This window comes from Spinacia oleracea, chromosome 4 (assembly GCF_020520425.1).
Source record: "Spinacia oleracea cultivar Varoflay chromosome 4, BTI_SOV_V1, whole genome shotgun sequence".
NCBI lineage: Eukaryota > Viridiplantae > Streptophyta > Magnoliopsida > Caryophyllales > Amaranthaceae > Spinacia > Spinacia oleracea.
Window position 1 is genome coordinate 93,047,375 of NC_079490.1, and position 24,267 is coordinate 93,071,641.

Consider the following 24,267-nt stretch of genomic DNA (forward strand, 5'->3'; position numbering starts at 1 on the left):
TCAAGATTAGACTTCAGAGGCGGGAGTGGTGGAGGTGCATTGCCATAACCACTAAGGTTTGGTTGATATTGGTTGCCAAAGATCCTTGGTCCATTGAAGCCTGGAGGTGGTAATTGAGACACACCATATGGACCTCCCGAGTTCAATGGATAACCCCTACTAGAGGCACCCCTAAATTGCCCATAAGAGTAGTTATAACCCCCTTCACCTTGATGGTTGGGATTATAACTAACTTGATTGTATTGGCCTTGATTGCCAAAACCTTGAGATTGACCATAGGGTGCTTGGCCTTGATAGCCTTGCGCTCTATACCCACCTCAGCCTTGGCTATTATACCCACTTCCTTGGCCATAGCCTTGGTGGGAACCATACATAGGGGGCCCTCTAGGTTGCCTAGCAAAATTATGATTGTTGGGGTTATCGTTTCTAGATCTCTCATTCAAGGCATGAGCAAATTCCATATCAAAATCACCTTCATACAAAGGGCCATAATCCATAAAAGACACATTATGAACCAAGGGGCATGCATTGGGGAAGTGACCATAATCTTGGCAATTATCATAAAAAGAAGTGCCCGGAGGCATAGTGTCATAGGAACTAACCTTTCTCTTCCCCTTAGTGAGAAGAGTGGCCGAAGGAGGTAGAATTGTAGATGGTGATGGTGGTTGGCTTGGCGTGGTCTCAAGTTTCTCCAACCTCGAGCTAAGCTTCTCAATGATCCTAGCTTTCTCCATAGCATAAACCGGTCCATTACCATCATCATTCCTTCCCTTGCCGTCATAGTCTCTTGCACCAACGTGCCAAGCTTGATAATTTTGGACCACGTCCTCAACTACCTCTTCAATTTGATATTCGGTCTTGTTCATGATGGGACCTCCCGCGCCCGCATCTAGCATTGTCTTTGAACTTGGGCTCAACCCCAAGTAGAAGGTTTGAAGTAACAACCACTTAGGGATCCCATGATGAGGGCATTCCCTTTGGTACTCTTTAAAACGATCCCAAGCTTCGAAAAGTGATTCGTCTCGCCTTTGCTCAAAAGATTGGATTTTGTGGAGATATTCCGCCGTCTTTTCATGCGAGTAAAACTTTCTCAAAAAGGCACTAGTCACCTCGTTCCAAGTGCGAAGTGAGTTGGGCTTGACCTCCTTGTCAAGCCAATCACTAGCTCGCCCAAGTAGAGAGAAACGAAAAAAGGTCAACCTTACGTAGTCCGATGTAACACCATTGTGTTTGATTGTGTCACAATAGTGCTCGAATTGTTTGAGGTGCTCGTGAGGTGACTCGTTGCTCTTCCCACAAAAAGGATGGCTTTGAACCAAGTTGATCAAAGCGGGTTTGATCTCGTAGTTGTTAGCACTAGTTGTGGGTGCTTGGATACCGCATGTTGCTTCAAATGCCCCCGTTATTCCCAAGTTCTTAACCGGGAGCGCCATAGTCCCAATAGCTTGCTCACTCTCTTCTTGTTCCACAACAACACTCAACGACTCGAACCGGTTGTGGCTCGATGAGCTAGTTCGAACACCCCTTAGTCTCCTTAGTGTCCTCTCCAATTCAAGGTCAAGAGGATGGAGAGTCCTTTGACGAGCACGACCCCTATCAAGCATTCAAACTCAAGAAAACCGTGAGTATTGCCAAGGAAAAGAAAGCTAAGCAAGAATGCAATGTTTTTGTATTTTCTAATAATAAACTAGTCTCAACTAAACTCAATAACAACGACCGTTCCCCAGCAACGGCGCCATTTTGATAGGGTGTTTTTCCGTCGTTGAAAGATCAACACCTCACCAAACAAAATTTATAAAACCGCTAGACTAACCGGCTATATGAACTATAGCGGCAAGTATAGGGATCGTCCCATAGAAACGGTGGTTATCGAGTTTAGATGTCAAGCTAGTTCGAACAAGAAGTTTGGTTTGAATTATCACTAAGAAACTAAAACTAACAATTATGCGAATTTGAATCAAGAAAAGGAAACGTTAGGGAGTAGGGGATAGGCTAGGGGAATCGGGGGAAATGAACTAAACTATATAGAAATGACGATCATGCAACGACTTGGCAAATAGGCAAACATCATCAAATGACGAACCCGCCACCTCTCGGATGGGGTACGCTAAGTGTCTAGTCTACGGAAGAGCTTTCGCCTAATCCTAGACTAAACTAACTTGCATATAATAGCTTCAACTACTTGCTTACACAAGATAGGCTCACAATCTCTTGCCAAACCTAACCTTATGGTTCAAATTGAATTTAATTGAATAGCATTTGCAACTACCACTCAATTAAGCATGGATATCCTATCACCAAATCATATTTAATCACATTAATCATTCAACAATCAATCATCAATTTCCCTAAGTAAGCCCCTAGATTCTCCCCTTTCCCTAACCTAATTCTACTCACTAATCATTCTAAAAATCAAGAAATCCATTAATTCTAGACTAGCAAGCATGAAATTGAAAGATTAGGAAGAGAGAATCAAAGAGTAGAACAATCAATTGAACAATCAACTAGAGAATTAAGAATCAAAGTAACTAAAGTAAAAGTAAGAAGAATTCAAGAATTAAAGGAATTAAAGAGCAATCAACAATCACAACAAAAGCAAGAAGTATGAAATTGAATTGAATTACAAGAAATTAGAAGAAGAGTTTAGGAAATTACAACTTGATGCTTCAATGGAGGAGAGTTTCTCTCTCTAGAAATGCTGAAAATCTTTTTTTGGATTCTAAAAATGTAAACTAAAATTCTTCACAAAATAAAATAAATGAAAAATCTATTTATAAGTTTTCCCAAATAGAAGCAGAAATTCGAAAATATGCAGCCCGCGCAGCCATTCGGTCGCACATACCCTCTGTGCGACCGAACAAAAGAGAACATGTTCGACCAAATTTAATCCTGTGCGAGCGAAGGCAGCGAAGAACAATTCCTTCGTCATGTGCGACCGAACGAGAAATCCTGTTCGGTCGAATGGTGTTTCTTTGGCTCATGTCTCCTTTGCAGTTTGATTCGGTCGAACAGAAAGACCTGTGTGGGCGCACAACTTTTGTGCGGTCGAACAGAAAGACCCGTGCGGTCGTTTTCCATTTTTGAGGCATTCTGTCTCCAAAATCCAATTTGTGCGACCAAACAAAAAGAGACGTTCGGTCGCACAAAACTGGATGTTCCTTGATGTCCAATTGCACTCCTCTGTTCGGGCGCACAAGTAACCACTTGATCGCACAAGCCCTGTTTTTGCTCAATTCTACTTGTTTTCCATCACTTTTCATCATAATTACCTATAAAGCACAAGATGGAACGAAACTTATAAAAATCACACAAAAAGCTGTAAAAACTATAAAAAAGCATAACAAACTAACATAAAATCCTAAGCTAAGAGTGACACAAATGCCGCTTATCAGCGAGTTGGATCTCGCAAGGGTTTCCAAAGAGAAACACCCATAACTCTTCCAAAAACACAATCAAGGCAAGACCTAAAATGAAAAACAAACCAAGAAAAAGGAAGAAAAGAAAAAGAAAGAAAAGAAAAAGAAAGAAAGGAAAAGAAAATAGAAAAGAAAGTAAAATGAAACTATAAAATTCAAGATAAGGGCCTTTATTATGGAACAAGTATGAGAGAATGCTAATATTACTAACCAAATAGACAAATGCACGCTAACCAATGTCCTAAGTCGAGTGAAGGATTCAAATGCCAAGCAAAGAGAACTAAGGGTAAGCACTTATCAATTCCCTTTCAACCGAGCATACCAAGTCAAATCGTTAGATCCATCCACCCTTAAGAATAGTGTCTCATGACGCCGCGAAGGCGCCAGAAAACAAGATTTGCAAGGAAGAAGAGAGTGTTACCCGACATCTTAGCATGACAATCTCATTCCATAAATTTGACCAAATCTTCCCTCCACCGACAATGACTCAACTCAAAAGGGTCAAGAGGACTTTTTAGGGTGTAACGTAGGCTAGGGGTAAGGTGTGGAACAAATTTGGTAATTGGTGCTCATACCTAAAGTGAAGCGCAATGAATGAACTCAGCTCATGCAAATCGAACCAAAACAAACTCATACCACTTATTTGGGGTACCCCCAAGATTATTCAACAACAATTCTAAACTAAAACTCTTTTTGAACTTTTCTTGATTTGATTTTCTCTTTTTTTTGTGTTTCAAATGAAACTTTTCTCACTGCCTTGTTTTTTCTCTATTTTTGGCTTTTTCAAAACTTTCCTTTCTCGTTTTTTTTCTTTTGCTTATTCATTCACTATTTACAACATAATTCCCAAACTTCGCAATTCATACCAATTTCAATCATTCCTCAACTTTGCATAATCATTCAAAACCATCAAGCATCATAATTCAAAGCTTCACTATCACTTCTAAGGGTGAAAATAAAACAAAGGCTATTAGGTTTGTAATGTGCTTATAAGAAATGAAGGGGAAAGGCTCAAATGGCTAGCAAGGGAGCAAGTGCAAACAAAAATATATGAGAAAAATAGAAAATAAAGTCCTTAACTAAAAAGAAAAATAGTCACCGAAAGAAATGCATCAATCGTCCCCTAAAGTAGTTCGGTCGCGGTCTCGGGAAGGAAATAGTCAAACTCGGGAGATAAGAAAGTCAATGTCAAAGATCCATGCCACTCAATATGTGTAAACAATGTGTTTGGGTTAATGTGAACATGATCCTCACATGGGAGCAAATACAACTCTCTCCGGTTTCAAGTCACTAGAGAGATCGACACCATCTTACCACAAGCCAAGGGTTCAAGACGCATGCTCCCCAAAGTTCAACCAACTTTCTTAACACCTAAATCCTAGATTCGACCCAAGACATTGAAAACCGTGGAAACATCAAACAATTAGGAATAAAAGCATTCTAGCCTACAAGTTCCAATTTTATTTGCCCAAATCAAGAATATTGCCTAAGAAACCTGAAAAAACTTGCCTTGACAAAGATCGAAAAGCAAAAAAGAAAGAAAGAGAAAAGAGAAATAAAATAAGGAAAAGAAAATAAAGAAAATCAATGAAACTAATCAAGAAATATGCACAAAATCCAAAATATTCACAAAATCAAGCAATCCATCACATGGAGATCAAAGTAGCAATCCAAACAATAAAATCTCCCCCCAAGCTTGAATTAAGCCATGTCCTCAAGGCCTAAAACGAAACTAGGAGGGGCACAACTACCCATCCAACCAATGCCCCTCATATATGATGCCCGACCCAAAGAATGCAAGAGAGTTAAATTATATTACCGGAAATGTCGTGGGAGCAAGTCCCGCAAAGAACCGTAATAACGAACGAACTCACCAATAAGAATAGACCGGCACGGCAAAGATGGATGCAAAGATTTCCACATCAAGAAAGCTTGAGGCACAAAAAACTTCAAAAATCAAGAAAAATTAGTATACATGGGCCAAATGCCCAACACCCACGGGTTGCCTCCCGAGAAGCGCTTTTTTTACGTCATTAGCTTGACGACTTTTACCTCTAGTAAGTACCCCGACAACGATCACAATAGTTTGTCATATGCAATGGAAAATATATCCAATAGTAACAAGTAGGCACGAGTCAAATGAGATGCAAGCACAAAGTATACTGCAACTCTATGCCTACGGGGTGTGGGGAACCAAAAATAAGAAAAATCAAAATGAAAAAAAAAAGAAATACTCCCTTCTTCATGCTTCATGCTTCTTCGGGGAAGGAGAATCATTAGGATCAATAGAGGAAAAAGAATCCTCAAGCGGTGGAAGATGGGACAAAAAGGGAAAAGAGATGGGAAATGAAGGATAAATGTTGAGTTTCTTCTTTCGGAATGGGGAATGAGGGAAGGGAGTGGGAACAAAAGATTCACAAAGAACTTCACTCACATCACAAAGAGCACAAGAAATCTCAACATAAGATCCTTCATTCACTTTTAAAAATTTTTGGTTGACACACTCACTTTTTTCCTCAATTTGAATCGATTTAAGCACTTCAAGGCAAAAAGGAGCAAATAGATTTTCACCACCATCATCGAGGCATTCACTCAAAGAGGAACGAGTAGGAACAAACTCTACGATACTCAACTCCTCAATGTCATGCATTATAGGTGGCAATGTAGCCTCAAACTCATCTCTTCTCCATGAAACTTCCTTAATAAACTCTTGCATTAGGTAAGAAATTCCCAAAAAGCCTTTTACAACTTGTTGGGACATGACCTCAAATGAATTCAAAACTAGATTCTATTCTTTGTTCTTCTTGAATTTCAAGATACTTTATGAAAAGGAGCCTCTCCAACAATGATTTTGGATATTCAAATTTCAAAGAGCTTAGGAAATTATCATGGAGAAAGAGAAGATCATCAAGTGTAATCGATTCGTCATTTTGAGAAACAAAGGAATTTGCCATTTGTTTTTGGTTTTCAAAAACAAAGAAAATAAAATATGAACTAGACTAGAGAACTAGAAAGAAAAATCAAACAATGATGCTATTCCCCGGCAACGGCGCCATTTTCATAAGGCAATTTCCCGTCGTTGAAGAGAGAACTGCCTAATCAAACAAAATTTATAAACCACTAACTAACCGGCTATATTGCTATAGCGGCAAGTATAGGGATCATCCCATAGAAACGGTGTGCATTGAGTCAAGGTGTTAAGCTAGTTTGGACAAAAGTTGGTTTGAATTATATTCTAAGGAAACTAAGCTAATCAATCAAGGAATTAAACAATATTGGGAAATGCTAGGGAGTCGGGGATAGCCTAGGGAATTGGGGGAAACTATCTAAACAATCAAGCAATCATGATGATGCAACGACTTAGTGCATAGGGGAATAGAATCGAATGACGTGCCCGCCACCTCTCGGATGGGGCACGCGAAGTATCTAGTCTATGGAAGAGCTTTCGCCTAATCCTAAACTAGACCACTTGCATATAATAGGAACTACTATTCACTTGCACAAATTAGGCTCACAATGTCTTGCCAAACCTAGCCTATGCAATCCAATCAAATCCAATCAAATTAATAGTATTTGCAACTACCACTCAATTAGTCATGGATATCCTATCACTAAATCAAATTTAATTACATCAATCAATCAACAGTCAACCATCAATTTCCCCTAATTAAGCCCTAGATTCTCCCCTTTACCTAACCTAAATCTACTCACTACACATACTTGAAACTAGGAAATTCATGAGTTCTAGGCAAGCAATTATGTAATTGAAGGAGTAGAAGGAAAGAATCAAGAAGTTGAGCATTCAATTGCAAAATCAATTAAAGAATTGAGAATCAATGAAATCAAAAATCAATGCAAAGAGGAATTCAAGAAGTTGAAGAACAATCAAAGAACAATAACAAAAAAAAATAGCATGAACAAAGAACTAAGAACTTGAATTAAAATTGCAAGGAATTGAGAAGAGCAGAAGAAATTACAACTTGAAGCTTCAAAGCAATGGAGTTTCTCTCTCTAGAAAACTAAGCTTGAAGAGCAAACTTTCTAAAACTTCTTAAAATTCTATTTCTGAAATTAATTGTTAATACTAAGAAATGAAAATTCTATTTATACAACTCCTAAGAAAATAGAAATTTAAACTCAAAAAGGTCAGCCCGCGCAGCGATGCGATCGCGGAGACCCAGGTGCGATCGCATCGGTGCAAACGTGCCCCAGTCTGTGCGATCGTTTTCAGCGACGATTCTCTTCTTCGCATGGTGTGAACGAACTCATAACCTGTGCGATCGCACGGTCTTCACTTAGCCAAAATATTCAAAATTCTTCATGTGCTCGCACGGAAATTCTGTGCGAGCACACAAAAAATCAGTGCGAGCGGGCTCATTTCTGGTGCGCTCGCACGAAACTCTGAATAGTTCCTGCATCGTTTTTGCGATTTTGTGCGACCACACCCTTCTGGAACTCGATCGCACGGCCTGATTGACTTTAAGGCCAAGTCTGCTGACCCGTGCGAACGCATAGAATTCCCGTGCGATCGCACGGGCCTGATTCGAGCATATTTCCACTTCTTTCCATCATTCTCCAACATTTTTCATGAAAAGTGCAAAGATGGTATAAGGGCATAAAAATGAGTCAAAAACCATACAAAACTACCAAAAAGCATAATAAAATTCTATAAAATTCTAAGCTTAGAGCGACATAAATGCCGCTCATCTCTAGTCCAAATTTCAAGTTTCAAATTCGAGTTACATCCAACGGCGTCATAATGCCGGATTTTCTAGTCCAAATTTCAAATTCCCATAGATTCAATCCAACGACGTCATCATGCCGGATTTTCTAGTCCATATTTCGAGTTTCAAATTCAAGTTCAATCCAACGGCGTCATTGTAACACCCCGACAATTCCCTTTTCTAAAACAACCCTTTTATAAATATAACTATAGAGAACTATCAAAGTATAATCGCCCGTGTGAAAACGTAACGGCTTATTCAGAATTTTGCAGCGGAAAACATAAAACTAACTTTTAGGTTCATAAATAATCGATTACATATTAAGTCCAAAAACCAATTAACGGGAATAAGGAAACACGAATAGTACGACAAATTTCAAATCCAAATTAACAAACCAAATCACTTAACAAAACAAATATAACTACAAGCTCTCTAATCCCGATCCCAATGATGCATCATCTTCAAACCTGTAGATGGGCAACGCTTATTGATCCTTAGAGACTGCTCACCAAAGTTGGGTCATCACATGATCAATAAGGCATAGCCATGATCAACACACACAAACAAAGCACGTAATCAGCAAAGCTGAGTACTACATACTAAAACAATAACAATCCTAACATGATACTATTAAACGAACAACCCTAACATGATACTAATGAACATAAACAAGGGCAGACAAAACATGACAACTTGACGACCATACTTGACCAGACTAGGCTAGACTTATAACAATAATATTATTTCAGTTGAAATAGACAATGGGCCGAGTTGTCCATCCAGAAGTCTTCACTAAGGAAGACGAGGTATGGGCGCGACTCCGTAACCTCAGTGACCTACGATATCGAGGAACGTTTTAATAAAAATAGAACACGGTGATCAATCTGGTCCCAGAAAAGGCCATGGGCTACCACCATGAATCCCAACTCCTGTTTGTCCGTCACTTTAGACGTGCACAGTCTAAAGCTATTGCTACTTAGTTTCACTTTACATGATTTACAAATTGAAACCCTGTTATGACTCAAAAATCACATAAGGCATACAATCCACATTCGTTCACAACTGTTTTTTATCTTGGAATTAAGTAAGTGATCATAAAGGCATCAATCAAGACTCATTCCAATTTACCCAACCTTTCCTTTAACCATGATCAACCCTGTATATGGGTATAGAGTTTCAACTTACTAAACAAGGTCCACCGCCCTCATAAAGTAGTGAAAAGCTAGAAAGGGAACAATAATCAATTGATCCAAACCAACATATAGAATAATCTAGTGTTCCCAACCAACATGTTTGTATCAATCATCCATACTAACATGTTACAATTCTCATAATGCAATATAAGTTCAATATGTCCGTCCAACAGTATTAAACATGCAATTTCAACATAACCAAGTTCGTCAATAATATCAACATCACCAAGTTCAACAGTAATATCAACATAACCAAGTTCAACAAAAATTCAACATGGTTTCAACAATTAGCACACATTCCAAGCACACAGGTATGTACGTACCTTGTGTAAACAAACTGATAGGCCACTTTAACACTTTCAAAAGTCGCCTAAAGAGAATTCTCCGCCTAAAACAACCAACAAGTAATCCCAATCAATTTCTAATCATTGGCAACCATAATAAAGCATTTTAAATGCATCCTAAACATATTTAGAACTTTCCCAAATATCAAAACTTAAACATTTGATTTCCTAGCATCATAATTATGGAACTAGTGATTGAAATTCGTTGAAAACTTTTGCAAATATCGTACTTTAAATTTTCAGCAATATAAATTCATTTAAAAGCTTCACCAAGGTCAATCTACGTTCCTAATATCTCAAAACAACAAATTCAATAATCCATACTCAACCTACCATGATTAATAATCATAAAAACCTTGAATTTCATACTTTAAACAATCAAAAATTAATATTTCAAAGTAATTTGATAATCTGAAAATTAATAACTTTACTATATAATTTGCATAATCTGAAATTTATGATTAAAATCACAAAACCCATAACTTTAATTCAAGAAAACATAATTCAAATTAATAAATCATGAATAAGCCCTAATTTATAATTCAATCAACCAAAACTGAAATTAATTCGTTTATAATCTCAACATCAAATCTAAAAATCATATTTACCATAAAAATTATAAATTTAATTTAAGATCATAATCTAAATTAACAAACTTTAATTTAAAATAATTAGTTACTTATGGTTTAAGAAAGTAACCAATTCAAGAGGGAGAAGAGAGGGCTGGCCGGTGGACGGTGGTGGCTCGCGGCAAGGGGCTGGGCACGGTGGTTGCGTGCAGTGGTTGCTGCGCGAACAGGTGGTGGTCAGCCACAACAATCGAGGAGTACAACCACAAAACGAACAAAAATAGAAAAGAGAAAGGGAGGAGGAAAGAGAGACTACCGGCCGGCGGTCAGGAGATGTTGGGGGCGGCAGGGAGTCGGCGGCAGCGAGTCTTGGTGGTTACTGGTTCCACACACAACGAGTAAGGGTTTGCAAGAAACAAAATTTAGCATTCGAAGGAGGAACGAAGGAGGAGAAGGAGAAGGAGAAGGAGAAGGAGACTCACCGGCGTCGAGGAGTCCGGTGGCGAGGGGACCGTCGTGAGGGAGGAGAGCAGCGGCGAGGAGAGAGAGAATGAGTTCTTTGAGGGTTTGAAAACTTACTTGAATAGTGAAGGAGGGTTTTGTTTTTCTTTTCTAGCTTTCACGTGAATTAGAAGAAAGAAGGGGAGGGTTTGAGTTTGGGTTTTAATGTTGGGCTTTCCAAGTGGGCTAGACTTAGGATCTAGCTTTTATGATTCGAGTCCAAAACTGAATAGGATCGTTTTCTAAATTCAATCAATTTTCGTAATTCAAATTCTTTTCAACTTAAAATTCTAAAATCATTTTCGATTTCGTAAATCGTTGAAAATATTAAAATGTAATAAATAAATGTACGTTAATTATATATTTATTTCCAAAATTCGTAAATTCGTATTTAAATATATTAAATATACGTTAAAATATATAAATGAAATGTATAAAATTACGGGGGATTACAATCTGACCCTCTTAAAAGAAGTTTCGTCCCGAAACTTGACACGAAAATTCACCTATTTTTCCAAACTTTTCAATTTATTCTTATTGTAGTAGTACTTTGTGCCACTCTTGTGCATTCTTTTGCCAACTAAGAGTTACTTGAAATACTCAAGAACACATTTTCTTATGCGGAGGATCTATTTACTTGCATCAACATGTAAAGGTTGCTAAAAATAAGCATAAAATGCATAAAAATACCATAAAAAAGATAAAAAGCGCGAATTTCTATCGCATTCTACCCCTCTTAAAGAAAACAAGTTACGCCCTCGTAACTCACCTCAGAAAATAACTTTGGATACTTGATCTTCATTTCTGCTTCGGCTTCCCACTTTGCCTCTTCGTACTCGTGGTTTGACCAAAGCACTTTCACTATGCTGACGTCCTTATTGCGTGTACTACGCACTTTCCTATCAAGGATTTTCACAGGCCTTTCTTCGTATGTGAGGCTACTATCAATCTGGATTCTCTCAGGCTCTATGATATGACGCTCATCAGGGATATAGCACTTTAGTTGAGAAATGTGAAACACGTCGTGCATCTTTTCGAACTCCATTGGCAAGGCTAACGTGTATGCTACTTTCCCTATTCGTTGCAGAATCTCATATGGGCCTACATACTTGGCACTTAGCTTGCCCTTTTCCTGAATCTCATCACACCCTTGGTTGGTGATACTTTCAAGAACACTTTATCACCTACTGCAAATTCATCATCTCTTCTTTTCAAATCAGCATAACTCTTTTGCCTATCCTGGGCAGCTTGAATTCTAGCCTGAATCATTTTTACATTCCTGACAGTCTCCTCAATGAATTCCGTTCCCAAGACTATATTTTCACTGAAATCATTCCAGCAGGTGGGACTTCTACACTTTCTCCCATATAGTGCCTCAAAAGGTGCCATCTTAATGCTTGCATGGTAACTATTATTGTACAAAAATTCGATCAAGTCTAGATAGTCTTCCCAACTACCCTTAAAGTCAATCGCACAAGCCCTCAACATATCTTCCATTGCCTGGTTAGTTCTCTCAGTCTGACCATCGGTTGCAGGGTGGAAAGCAGTGCTCATTTTCAAAGTTGTCCCAAGGTTCAACTAGACCTTTTGCCAAAATTTCGAGAGGAATCTTGAATCACGATCTGAGATAATATCGGTTGGGACCCCATGCAACCTCACTACATGCTTAATGTAAGTCTTTGCAAGCTGTTTCTTTTTCCATGTCTCTTTAATCGGAATAAACACGGCTGATTTTGTTAGACGGTCCACAATTACCAAAATGGTATCATTTCCGTTCTTTGATCTAGGCAAGGCAGTAACAAAGTCCATAGAAATGGAATCCCACTTCCATCCAGGCACTTCTAAAGGTTGAACTTTCCCCCATGGGTCTTTTGTTGTCTATTTTGACTTTCTGACAGGTTAGGCAGCTAGACACAAACTCAGCAACTTCCCATTTCATATTAGGCCACCAATAGATTTGCTTCAGGTCTTTGTATAACTTGTCACCCCAGGGTGCACAGAATATTGAGTATTATGCCCCTCATCCATAAGACGTCTCTTGAGTTCTTCACACTTCTGCGGTACACACCATCTCCCTTTGAACCTCAAACTACCATCCTCATGAATCTTGAAATCCACTTCCTTCCCTTGACCCATATTTTCTTTGATCTTCCCTAAGTACTCATCCCCAGCTTGACTTTCTCTAATCTCCTCGAATATGGACAACCCCAATGATAATGCACTCAGTTTTGCTTTGGTTTCCCCATGATTTACTATTTCCAGGCTAAGTCTCTGCATGTCTCGACACAACTCTTCAGGTACTACCAAGACATTCATACTATGGCTAGATTTCCTACTCAATGCATCGACAACTACATTTGCTTTCCGCTCATGGTACTGAATGTTCAAATCATAGTCCTTGATCAACTCTAACCATCTTCTTTGTCTCATGTTGAGATCTTTCAGGGTGAAAATGTATTTTAGGCTTTTGTAGTCTGTGAAGATCTTACATGTTGCCCCATAGAGGTAATGTCTCCAAATTTTCAAAGCGAAAACAATCGCAGCTAGCTCTAGATCGTGGGTAGGGTAATTAGCCTCATATGGTTTCAATTGACGAGACGGATACGCAATCACCTTCCCATTTTGCTGTAGCACACACCCCAACCCATTCTTCGATGCATCACTATATACTTCAAACCCTTCATTCCCATCAGGCAAGGTCAAAACAGGTGCTGAGGTTAAACGCTCTTTGAGAATTTGGAAAGCTCCCTCACATTTTTCGCTCCACTCAAATTTTGATTCTTTCTTCATCAAGTTGGTCATGGGTCTTGCTATCTTTGAGAAATCTCTCACAAATCTCCTATAATAACCAGCTAGACCTAAGAAACTCCGAATATCAGACACATTCTTTGGAGTAGGCCACTCACTCACAGCTTGAATCTTGGCAGGATCCACAGAGACTCCTTCCTTTGACACATAATGTCCCAAAAATGCTACCTTTTCCAGACGAAACTCACACTTAGAGAACTTTGCATACAACTGGTTCTTCCTAAGCGTCTCCAAGATAACCCTCAAATGCTCATCATGTTCCTTTTCATTCCTCGAATAGATCAGAATATCATCAATGAATACCACCACAAACTTATCTAGGAATTCATGGAAAATCCTATTCATCAAATCCATAAATATGGCGGGTGCATTGGTTAGCCCAAAAGGCATTACTGTAAACTCATAATGCCCATAACGTGTCCTAAATGCAGTCTTAGGAATGTCTTTCTCAGCTACCCTCAATTGGTGATATCCCGAACGCAAATCAATCTTTGAGAATACACTTGCCCCGTTCAACTAGTCAAACAGGTCATCTATCCTAGGCAAAGGATATTTGTTTTTGATTGTTACATTGTTCAACTCCCTATAATCAATACATAGCCGCATACTCCCATCTTTCTTTTTGACAAACAATACTGGAGCTCCCCATGGTGATGCACTAGGCCTAATGTACCCCTTGTCGAATAAGTCCTGAAATTGGGTCTTTAACTCACTCATTTCCGGAGGTGCCCTCCTATAAGGTGCTTTGGATATGGGTGCAGTTCCGGGATTTAACTCTATCGTAAACTGAAGGGCTCTAGCAGGTGGCATACCCGGAATCTCATCCGGAAATACATCTACGAATTCTCTTACGATTGGAACATCCTCTATCTTCACCCCAACTTCTTTACTTACATCTTGGACACTACAGAAAAATAGTTCACACCCCTTATTGACCAACTTCCTCACTTGCATTGCAGAGATCACCCCAAAGTTCTTAGACTTCCCAAAATGCCTATATGATATCGATTTCCCAGTAGAGTTCTTTAGGCTTACTTTCTGAATTTCACAATCTATCGTGGCCTTGTATAAGCTTAGCTAATCCATACCCAGAATCACATCTAGGTCCCCCAAACTAAATTCTATCAAATTAGATGGAAAAGTGAAATCTTTTATCTTCAAGGGCAAGTTCTTAAATAATTTCGTACACCTTATGGTTGCACCAGTAGGCATACTAACAGGTAAATCAATTGCCTCAAAATCTACTAACTTCAAACTTTTAACAATAGAGGTCGAAATAAAAGAATAAGTTGCCCCTGAATCAAACAATGTTTTAACAGGTAAGGAGTTGATAGAGAAAGTACCCGAAACTACATCTGCAGAACGTTCAGCTTCATTTCTACTCATTACGAACAGCTTCCCCGGAGCCTTGTTGTTATTGTTGTTCCCATTGGCAGGTTTGTTTTAGTTTCCCTGGTTATTTGGTGCCCCAGCATGCTTCGAACCTTGGTTCCCCGAATGGTTAATCCCTGGTTTCCCTTGGTTACTACTCCCACTACCATTCTGCTCTTTCTTCTGCTTTGTGAAATACTCAAACTACCTATGTCCCTTCTTATGACAATAGTTGCAAATTACCAATTCCCCCTTACAATCCTTCCCAGGGTGGTTGTTGTTGCACCTCTTGCAGCGGTACACTCTGTTAGTTTGGTTTCTGTTGTTATAGTTATTCCCCTGGTTGTTTCTTCCTTGGAAATTACGATTACCATTACCATTACCATTCCCATTTCCATTTCTATTCCTTTTGAAGTTCCCCTGACTTCCCCCAGCATTAAACTCTTTCCTTTTATCCCCAACAACAACAATCTTCTTGTCTCTCCTGGTCTGCAGGCCATAAATATGAGCAGCTCTCCCATACACAATGTCAAAGGACGTAAAGGTTTCCCCGCCTAATCCCAGTTGGATCTCATCGGTTAACCCCTGCTCAAACCTCTGAGCCTTTAGCTCTTCAGTAGCTACCACCTCAGGTGAAAACCTCGACAAAGCTATAAACTTACTATAGTATTCAGCAATGGTCATATTCCCCATCCTAAGGTTGATAAACTCCTGGGCTTTCTGCTTCCTCATAAAAGGAGGATAAAACTTCCCCCTCAAGGCAACAATGAATGAGTCCCAATTGAACCCCTCAGCAGCACTCAGTCTAGTCCCATTCTCCCTCCACCAAAGGTCGGCCTCGTCTTTCAGGTAGAGGACAGCTTGGCCTACTTTCATATGCTCAGGACAGTTTACCGCCCCAAATAGTTTCTCAAACTCCCTGATCTAGTTTTCAAGGAAGGTGGGGTCTGCCTGCCCCTTAAAGTATGGTGGCTTAACTTTCGCAAGCCTTACAAACATGTCCCCTGCAGAATCGGGGCGCTCAGTTCTTTCCTGAGTTAGTCTTTCCGCCAAGAGGCGAATAGCAGCAACTAGGTCGATATTACTGACCATCCTAGAGCGCGACCTATAATTAATATACTCTAATTCAGGTTGAAAACTTATATTATCCTCTAGCGATGCAATATCACATCAAGTCATCAACATTCAAAATTCACAAAAGATGAACAATCATGCAGAACATTCAACTGAGAGACAAGGAATAACTTCAATCATCACGGATAATAAGGTAGAATAAAAGAAGAAAACATTCCCCTTGCGTGCCCGTAATAAACTTTGATCCTTTAGATAGTCAATAATCTAACTTTTATTCCTCAGAAGAATGTCGATAACAAACCTAAATATTAACACACACCTGTTCTCAAAATAAAGTAAAAAGGTTCTACGATATAAACATAAACTATGGTTGGGCGAATTGTCCAACATTTTTCTCACACACAACTAAATATGTAAGCAAAGCTAAAGGGAACATCATCAGACTTGTCCTTTGATTCGCTATAAACTTCTAGGGTGAATGACTCATATTTAAGTTCATCATCATCATCCATATCAAAATAATAAGCTTCTTTTCTTGGTCTTGAGGATCTTCGCAGACCTTGAAGTTGATGATTATCTTCTTCTGGCTCAGACTCGGGCTCAGGCTCAGGCTCAGGCTCAGGTTCAGGCTCAGGCTCGAATTCAAACTCAAACTCAGGCTCAAACTCAAATTCAGGCTCAAACTCAAAATCAAATTCAGGCTCAAACTCAGGCTCCGAATCGCTTTCAGGTCTCAAAACAGCTTGATAAATATCGACCCTAGTTTGCCCTCAAGCACGATCAAACTCACGAAGGGCTTCGTCATCACTATCAGGTTCTCCTGCTCTTAAAACTTGACGCAGAACAAGTTCGTAGCTGGTGTAACTATTAATGTCAGACTCGTAATCCATTTCATTTTCATCATCGCTTAGAACAATAGGGTTAGAATTGCTCCCTATTCTATTTTCTTCCATGCCAGACATGATTAGTGATCTATAACAATTAAACATAGTTTCTATGTTAGTAATTAGTACTCTCACTTACCGTATGATCCCACAATACACAATAAGTAAGAATATATATCAATGACAAAGCATAGGAAAGACACAGCAGTTAGCAGGTACAGAAAGTACAATCATGTTGACATAATGCAGACACGATGCTTCTATTCTATATGCCCTTTCCTATACTACCCATCTCTCAAAATAATCATAATATATCAAACATTTGAAACATAACAGAATAAAACAAGAATGATTTATAAGAATTAATTTGATTAAACGAATAATTATTTAAACGACAAATAATAATTAAAAAAAATAATAACTTTTTTTTTACGGTACAACAGTAGTAAAAAAATAATTTTATTTTTTTAAAAAAAAAAAATAATTCCGAAAATATTAATTTAAATTTCAAAAAGAAACGAAATTCATTAATTCACATAAACAAGAACGTATTTCAAAGCACGTAATTCAAGAGTCAGTTTTAAAATAAATTCAAACATTTCTAACTAATAACTTTCAATTTATTCACTAGTTGTAGTTTAATTCAACGAAATTCTTTTTACGTAACTAATTAGTTAGTTAGGCGCCTAATATTTAAAAGGTAGACACAAAATGTCAGTAAAACCTTTAGCTCTGATACCACTTTGTAACACCCCGACAATTCCCTTTCTAAAACAACCCTTTTATAAATATAACTATAGTGAATTATCAAAGTATTATCGCCCGTGTGAAAACGTAACGGCTTATTCAGAATTTTGCAGCGGAAAACATAAAACTAACTTTTTGGTTCATAAATAATCGATTACATATTAAGTCCAAAAACCAATTAACGGGAATAAGGAAACACGAATAGTACGACAAATTTCAAATCCAAATTAACAAACCAAATCACTTAACAAAACAAATATAACTACAAGCTCTCTAATCCCGATCCCAATGATGCATCATCTTCAAACCTGTAGATGGGCAACGCTTATTGATCCTTAGAGACTGCTCACCAAAGTTGGGTCATCACATGATCAATAAGGCATAGCCATGATCAACACACACAAACAAAGCACGTAATCAGCAAAGCTGAGTACTACATACTAAAACAATAATAATCCTAACATGATACTATTAAACGAACAACCCAAACATGATACTAATGAACATAAACAAGGGCAGACAAAACATGATAACTTGACGACCATACTTGACCAGACTAGGCTAGACTTATAACAATAATATTATTTTAGTTGAAATAGACAATGGACCGAGTTGTCCATCCAGAAGTCTTCACTAAGGAAGACGAGGTACGGGCGCGACTCCGTAACCTCAGTGACCTACGATATCGAGGAACGTTTTAATAAAAATAGAACACGGTGTAGACACCTACTTTTGTCCCCATTCCCGAAAGGGAAAGGTTCGATGATGAAAGCATAAATCTCCACTTGACAACGCATCTCCTTAAAATAAACGAATCTCAATTCCCCTTTTCATTTCACCCGAAACCTGATATTTATAGAAAACTGCTATTTATGGAAACCTGCTAAAAATAGTAACTGCCGTAAAAGGTAGCTTCTAAAAGTGGCAAATCATAAAGAATAGAAACCTGTCAGAATTAGGTGTTGCATTCCAACATAAATCCTAAATGAGATAGAAAACTGCGAGAATCCTATTCCTAATATGATTCGGAAATAAGAGTTACGTATTAATTAAAATCCTAACGAGCCTAGAGTTCGTAACGTGCCCAGACGCATCCCGTCACAAGATTAATACGCACTAAAAGACTCGATTAAATCTCAAACTCTACGGATTTCAGGAATCCGAATCTGACTAAGAAAACAGCCCAGACCCTATTTTCAACGCCTGGCTTGGGCGCGTTGAAAATACCTGGGTACGTGTTTTTTCCTAATTCTTTATGGATTAGAACTCTGCAATTCTATCTTTCCACGAACTCTTCCCTATAAATACAGCCCCAAATTCGACGTGAAAGGACACAACACAATTATATTCTGAGTATTGACTCCAACCCTTAGCCTAAGCCTCACGCTGCGAAACTGTTCACGTGTTCTGTCGCAATCGATCCCTAAATCGAACAGAATGTATCCTGTCCCATAATTGAGATTCTTTAAATAAAAAGGAGAAATAGCAAAGTCAAAGTGGTTAGTTTTCTGAGAACCGTGACGCACCTCTCAAGGGTGCGTCGTAATGTGTCCCTTCTCGATGATTTAATTGCTTTCCTCACCCTTTTTATGAAATGTTAAACTAACTAAATCTGATTGTTCTATCACGCCTAACAAATATAATATTTTTGGGAAATTGGATTATCATGCTAGGTCCCTTAATGCAATCTAAATCAGATAATCGCGATCGATCTAGTATTATATGTTGCATATTGCTAAAATCAACTCATATTAGTTTAATAGTTAACGCATGTCCCTTAAATTATTTATGCTGAGCTAGTAAGGATATCCTGCCTCTGGAGTTATCGACGAGCGAAGTACTCCTCTCGGTAGTTACAGTCCCCCGAACCCTCAATCTCTACCTTGCGGGTGTATGTTGAGAGATCCCCACACCAGGGATCACAAGGGAACCTACGGCCGTCGTGGTCAAACATAATTGCACTCCCTTTATGTCACGATAACCGGGTTTTGTCAGTTTTTCTCATTGTCGTTAAAAACTGAATGGCGACTCCTATATTACTAGTCAATTGGGTGTAAACTCACAGGAAATCCAATTACACTTGATTGAATAAAAAGAATCGTCACACCCACGAGGGACGAGGTCACGCATTAGCCTCGTGCTTTTTCGACCCCCTCACAGTGGCGACTCCACTTGGGATAGTGAAGGAAATACTCATGCTTGTAGGTAATCAAAATAGCCGAAGGGTGAAACGATCCTACCCCGCGTTTATTTCCCCATCAAGTTGGGACGACCTGAAAATCAGCATATTAATGTGAACGGGCAGAACCGCATAACGAATCTCGGCTCCCTCGGGAGTTGGGACTAAGGATACCTTTTTCCGCCAATAGGGGGGTGCATACGCCGCGCATGTTTCCCACTCGGTACTTGTGCAGGTAGTACACCTATCCCGAACCCAATCGCTCGCTCATTAGGTCCCTCTCGCCTGCATGCCCCCTTGGCTTGCACTTGCGGGTTGGCCTCTTGGGCGAAATTCGTCTGTTGAAGACACTACCTCGACCGGGGCATGTGTTGGATCTACGATAGAAGCGGTACCAAACCAGGCGCAAATAAACTACCCATAGAAGCCTATCATAAACTACGTGACATATTTAATTTTCAAATCCATGTTTGTAATGTAGTTATGTGTAGCGAAATATGTGATTGTGTGTGACAAACTATCCTAGGAAACCAACGACCTTAAAAATTGCCCAAACATTCATAGACTAATTTGCCAAAGAGTTATACCGAAACACGTGTTCCGCAAACCCGAATGATCGCCACAAAAATAAGCGACGCTCGGGATGGCCTGTAACGAATCCCACAAACGCTGCTACGTGTAAAGGACGTTATTAGGCAAGCACGCAAATCGAAGTCGCATAAACAGAAGACAGAAAACGAGAACCAGCCAGGGACGCATTTTCAACGCCCCTGGCTGGGCGCCAGAATTTCTCACGCCCCTAGCTGGGCGCTGAAGTTGCTGCTTGGCCTTCTGGTCAGGCGTAGCAGCCTCGGTGCCCGAGTGAAAGGAAAATACGTAGCGCAAAAAAAATGTTCAGAAAAAGAATTGCTACGAGGGCGTAATAAAAGCACTCGATTTCAAAAGCGACTCGTGAAAAAATTAATAACTCTTTGTGTCGTTGTTAGGCCTCCTACGACGGCAATGCTCGGCACCAAAACCGGACATGCTAACAACTATGAATGTCACACAGGCAAGTGTTTCGAAAATCCAAAGAATGACCAAAAGAAAAAAAAACCAAAAAGTGTACCAACAAAAGAAAGAGTGAAAAACCAATAGAGAGAGTCGAAGTCTAAGACTAAGTAATGCTTGAAACTTTGGGAACCTAAACTTTAGCTTATCTTATGCCTAGGACTGGTCCTGCTACTTGGTGCCGATCAGGGAATCAACGGTTAGTGCGTCTCGAAGATACATCACCAACATCAGGTTTAGTGACTCCAAGCTCCGTCCGTCGTCCCTCATTTCAAGGATCTCCGCTTCCCCAACCTCGATTCGCACCTTCAAACATGTCCATCGAAGATTTGCGAGACCGGATGGTCCAAATGACCCAACTTATGGGCCAACTGAAAATGGAAAATGAAGCTTTAGCGGCTGCGCAAGCCAAAAATTACCTCGATAACGAGAAGAGGATTGAAAAATGGTCCTACAGCAAACCATGGGGAGCCAATACTTCTCCCTCGATCCTGAACCTTTTCCTGGAAAACTACCAGAAAAGTTCAGTTCATCTGACTTACCAAAGTTCAAGGTCACGGACAACCCCTGTGATCATCTACTAAGCTTTGTGAATGCCATGAACTTGAAAGGCGTGGACAAGTCCATGTATTTACCTGCCTTTCCTTTGTCCTTGGAACATGTGCCGCTCAAATGGTACTATCACCAGGACCCTAAGCTCTTCCCCACTTGGGAAGACTTTGTCAATGTCTTCATCAAGCAATACTCGTCGAACATGGATTTCCAAGTCACCATGCGCGAGCTGGAAGTTCTCTTCCAAAAGAAAAATGAGGGTTTCACAATCTACTTTGCTAGATGGAGGGACCAGGTAGCCCAGCTAATCAATAGGCCTCCCGAAACAGAATTGGTCCAAAAATTCATTGACAACCTGGACCCGTCTTACAGACAACACCTTAGGTACCTGGGACTTGACACTTTCAAAAGAGTCTATGATGTGGGAATAAAGATCGAGGACGACCTCGCCAAAACCATACAAAGCAAACCCACGTATAAGAACAACACCTATAATCGAGGTAACACATCCCAAGCCCAAGAAGTCCATGCTGTAGAAGAGACTCCCGCCCGAAGAAGCCCTGGAAGATGGGTCCGAGACCGAAAGTTTGCCCCACTCGTGTCGACTTTGGTACAAGCCTTTGAAAGACTAACCAATCAAGGAAAGTTGAGACCTATAGGCCCCACCCGTGACCCTCCTGTCAAAAGCAAATATTGGGTCGAAGGTACTTACTGCAAATTCCATCAAGGAAATGGGCATGACACTGAAAACTGCTGGAATCTCAAACATACAATCCAGGACATGATAGAGGATGAAGTGATACCTCTCCCTAATGTTGGCAAACCCAACAACAACAAGAGCCCAATCGGCTCTTGTCACATCTCTCTCGACCAACCAGAAAATTTCGACCCCACGGTGTATATTACACCTCAAGGTGCACCACTGGTCCCTATGGATCGAATCCAGAGAGAAGTGTGCGGTGTGTGGAATGATGATGCTGAAGATATTTACCTATCTCAAGTGTCGGGCCAGGACCTCTTCACTGAAACTTGGCCCGGGTATGCTCTCATTGACACCACCCCTCAGGAGCCCGAGGTCGACAACCTCACCCGATCCGGAAGAATATACCAACCGGATATTTACCCACCTCCTATGGACGACATCCCGGTTAGGCAAACTCCTGAGAATGGACGGCACGCCACCGTCGCAGAAGTCATTGAAAATCCTCTCCTGAAACAACTAAAAAGAACCAAGGCCGAGATTACCATCTAGGATCTCATGTGTACTTCAAAGGAACATCGCGAAAAGCTTATTCGCTCACTTGACCTCATCTCAGTACGTACAGATATCACACCTGACTCATTGATTAGCCATGTCACGAGAGATGCCGGAGAAAAGGCCATAGTTTTCATTGATAAAGACTTACCCAAAGAGGGGAGTGCTCACAATAAAGCCCTTTACGTAGTGGTTGGATGCAAAGGACAAAACATCCCCCTAGCGCTCGTAGATAACGGTTCGGCGGTTAATGTCTGCCCATTGCGAACCGCCCATTGCTTGGGGCTAGGAAACGATGACTTCCAAACCTCCACGCAAGGGGTACGAGCTTATGATAACTCCCGAAGGCCTGTATTGGTAAAAATCAACCTTACCATACAAACCGGGCTTGTGGCACGCACCACGGAGTTTTAAATAATCGACATCAAGCCCACTTTCAACCTCCTCTTGGGGCGACCTTGGCTCCATGACTTAGGAGGTGTGGCTTCTACCTTGCACCAAATGGTTAAACTTAAACATAACGGGGTAATACTAGAAATCCGCGCCCCTCCCGTCGACGTCAGTTGTACTATGGTTGGAACGGCCAAACTGCAGACGACCTTTATGGGTTTCAAATGGAAGAAGCAATCCAGTTCATCGAAGATTATGATCCAGCATTCCTAGACCCGCATGCATCCCGAGTCATCCCGAGAATGCTGTTAGGTCAAGGTTATTTCCCAGGAACCCCAATGGGCATAAGGAAGAAGGAATACACATTCCATCCTTTTACCGACAAATCTACTCCCTTTGGCTTAGGTTATGAACCAACGGAGGAAGATATTGCTGACCGCCTGTCTAAGCTACGCCTTAACAAAGCCAAACAAACCACCCTCCTTCCCCCGTATCAAAGGACCCTTAACGGGATGTTCGTTCGGGAAGGAGAAGAACACCCATGCTGTGATTTCCCTGAACCCTTCGTTCAGGATGGCTTGCTAAAATCCGGATTTGAAATTTTCCATGACTGCCACACCTTGGATGAGGCACCCCACCTCACCAAGACTAAAACAGCTGAAATATTGGACAACCAGGCTCTATGGACATTGTTTAACGAATCGAGACCTATGGAGAACGAGACTGTGATGACTACCCTAGCTTTACAAGATGAAGGTTTTGATCCAACCCGGTTAATCTCTCCTGCATCAACACTAGAAGAGGTCGAGAACGGATGGGTGAAGACATATCAGTGGGTCAATGCAAAAGGAATGGAATTCAAGATGAGTACCGGTGAAGGACCGAAGTTTTATGAGACTAAACCCCAGGCTTGAGCCATGTAGAGCACCATTAGTAAAAAGCGCCTAGTAGTTCTTTAGATTGATAAAAAAAAATATTAATAATAGAGACTTTAGATGGTCCTAAGGCCCCTTAGAATATGGGTCAGTTTTATTTCAGTGTGTTTTCCTTACTTTCCGAATCAATAAAGGCGTAATATTTCTCCTAAAATTTTTATCCTAACACTAAATAAACATCAAATGTACTTGCAAAATACAAAAATAAAGAGGCGGCCCACTCCAGGCCCAACAAACAAAGCCCACTCGGTTTTGAAATAGTGCCATGGGAACCA

At 40.1% G+C, this 24,267-nt stretch overlaps 1 non-coding gene across 1 annotated transcript; it reads left to right on the forward strand.

Annotated features, from left to right (window-relative positions):
* The first annotated feature begins 954 nt into the window (after positions 1-954).
* Positions 955-1,057, forward strand: LOC130460353 (small nucleolar RNA R71). The gene has a single exon (XR_008920242.1). It is a non-coding gene; the product is annotated as a small nucleolar RNA R71 (small nucleolar RNA).
* The last annotated feature ends 23,210 nt before the right edge of the window (positions 1,058-24,267 follow it).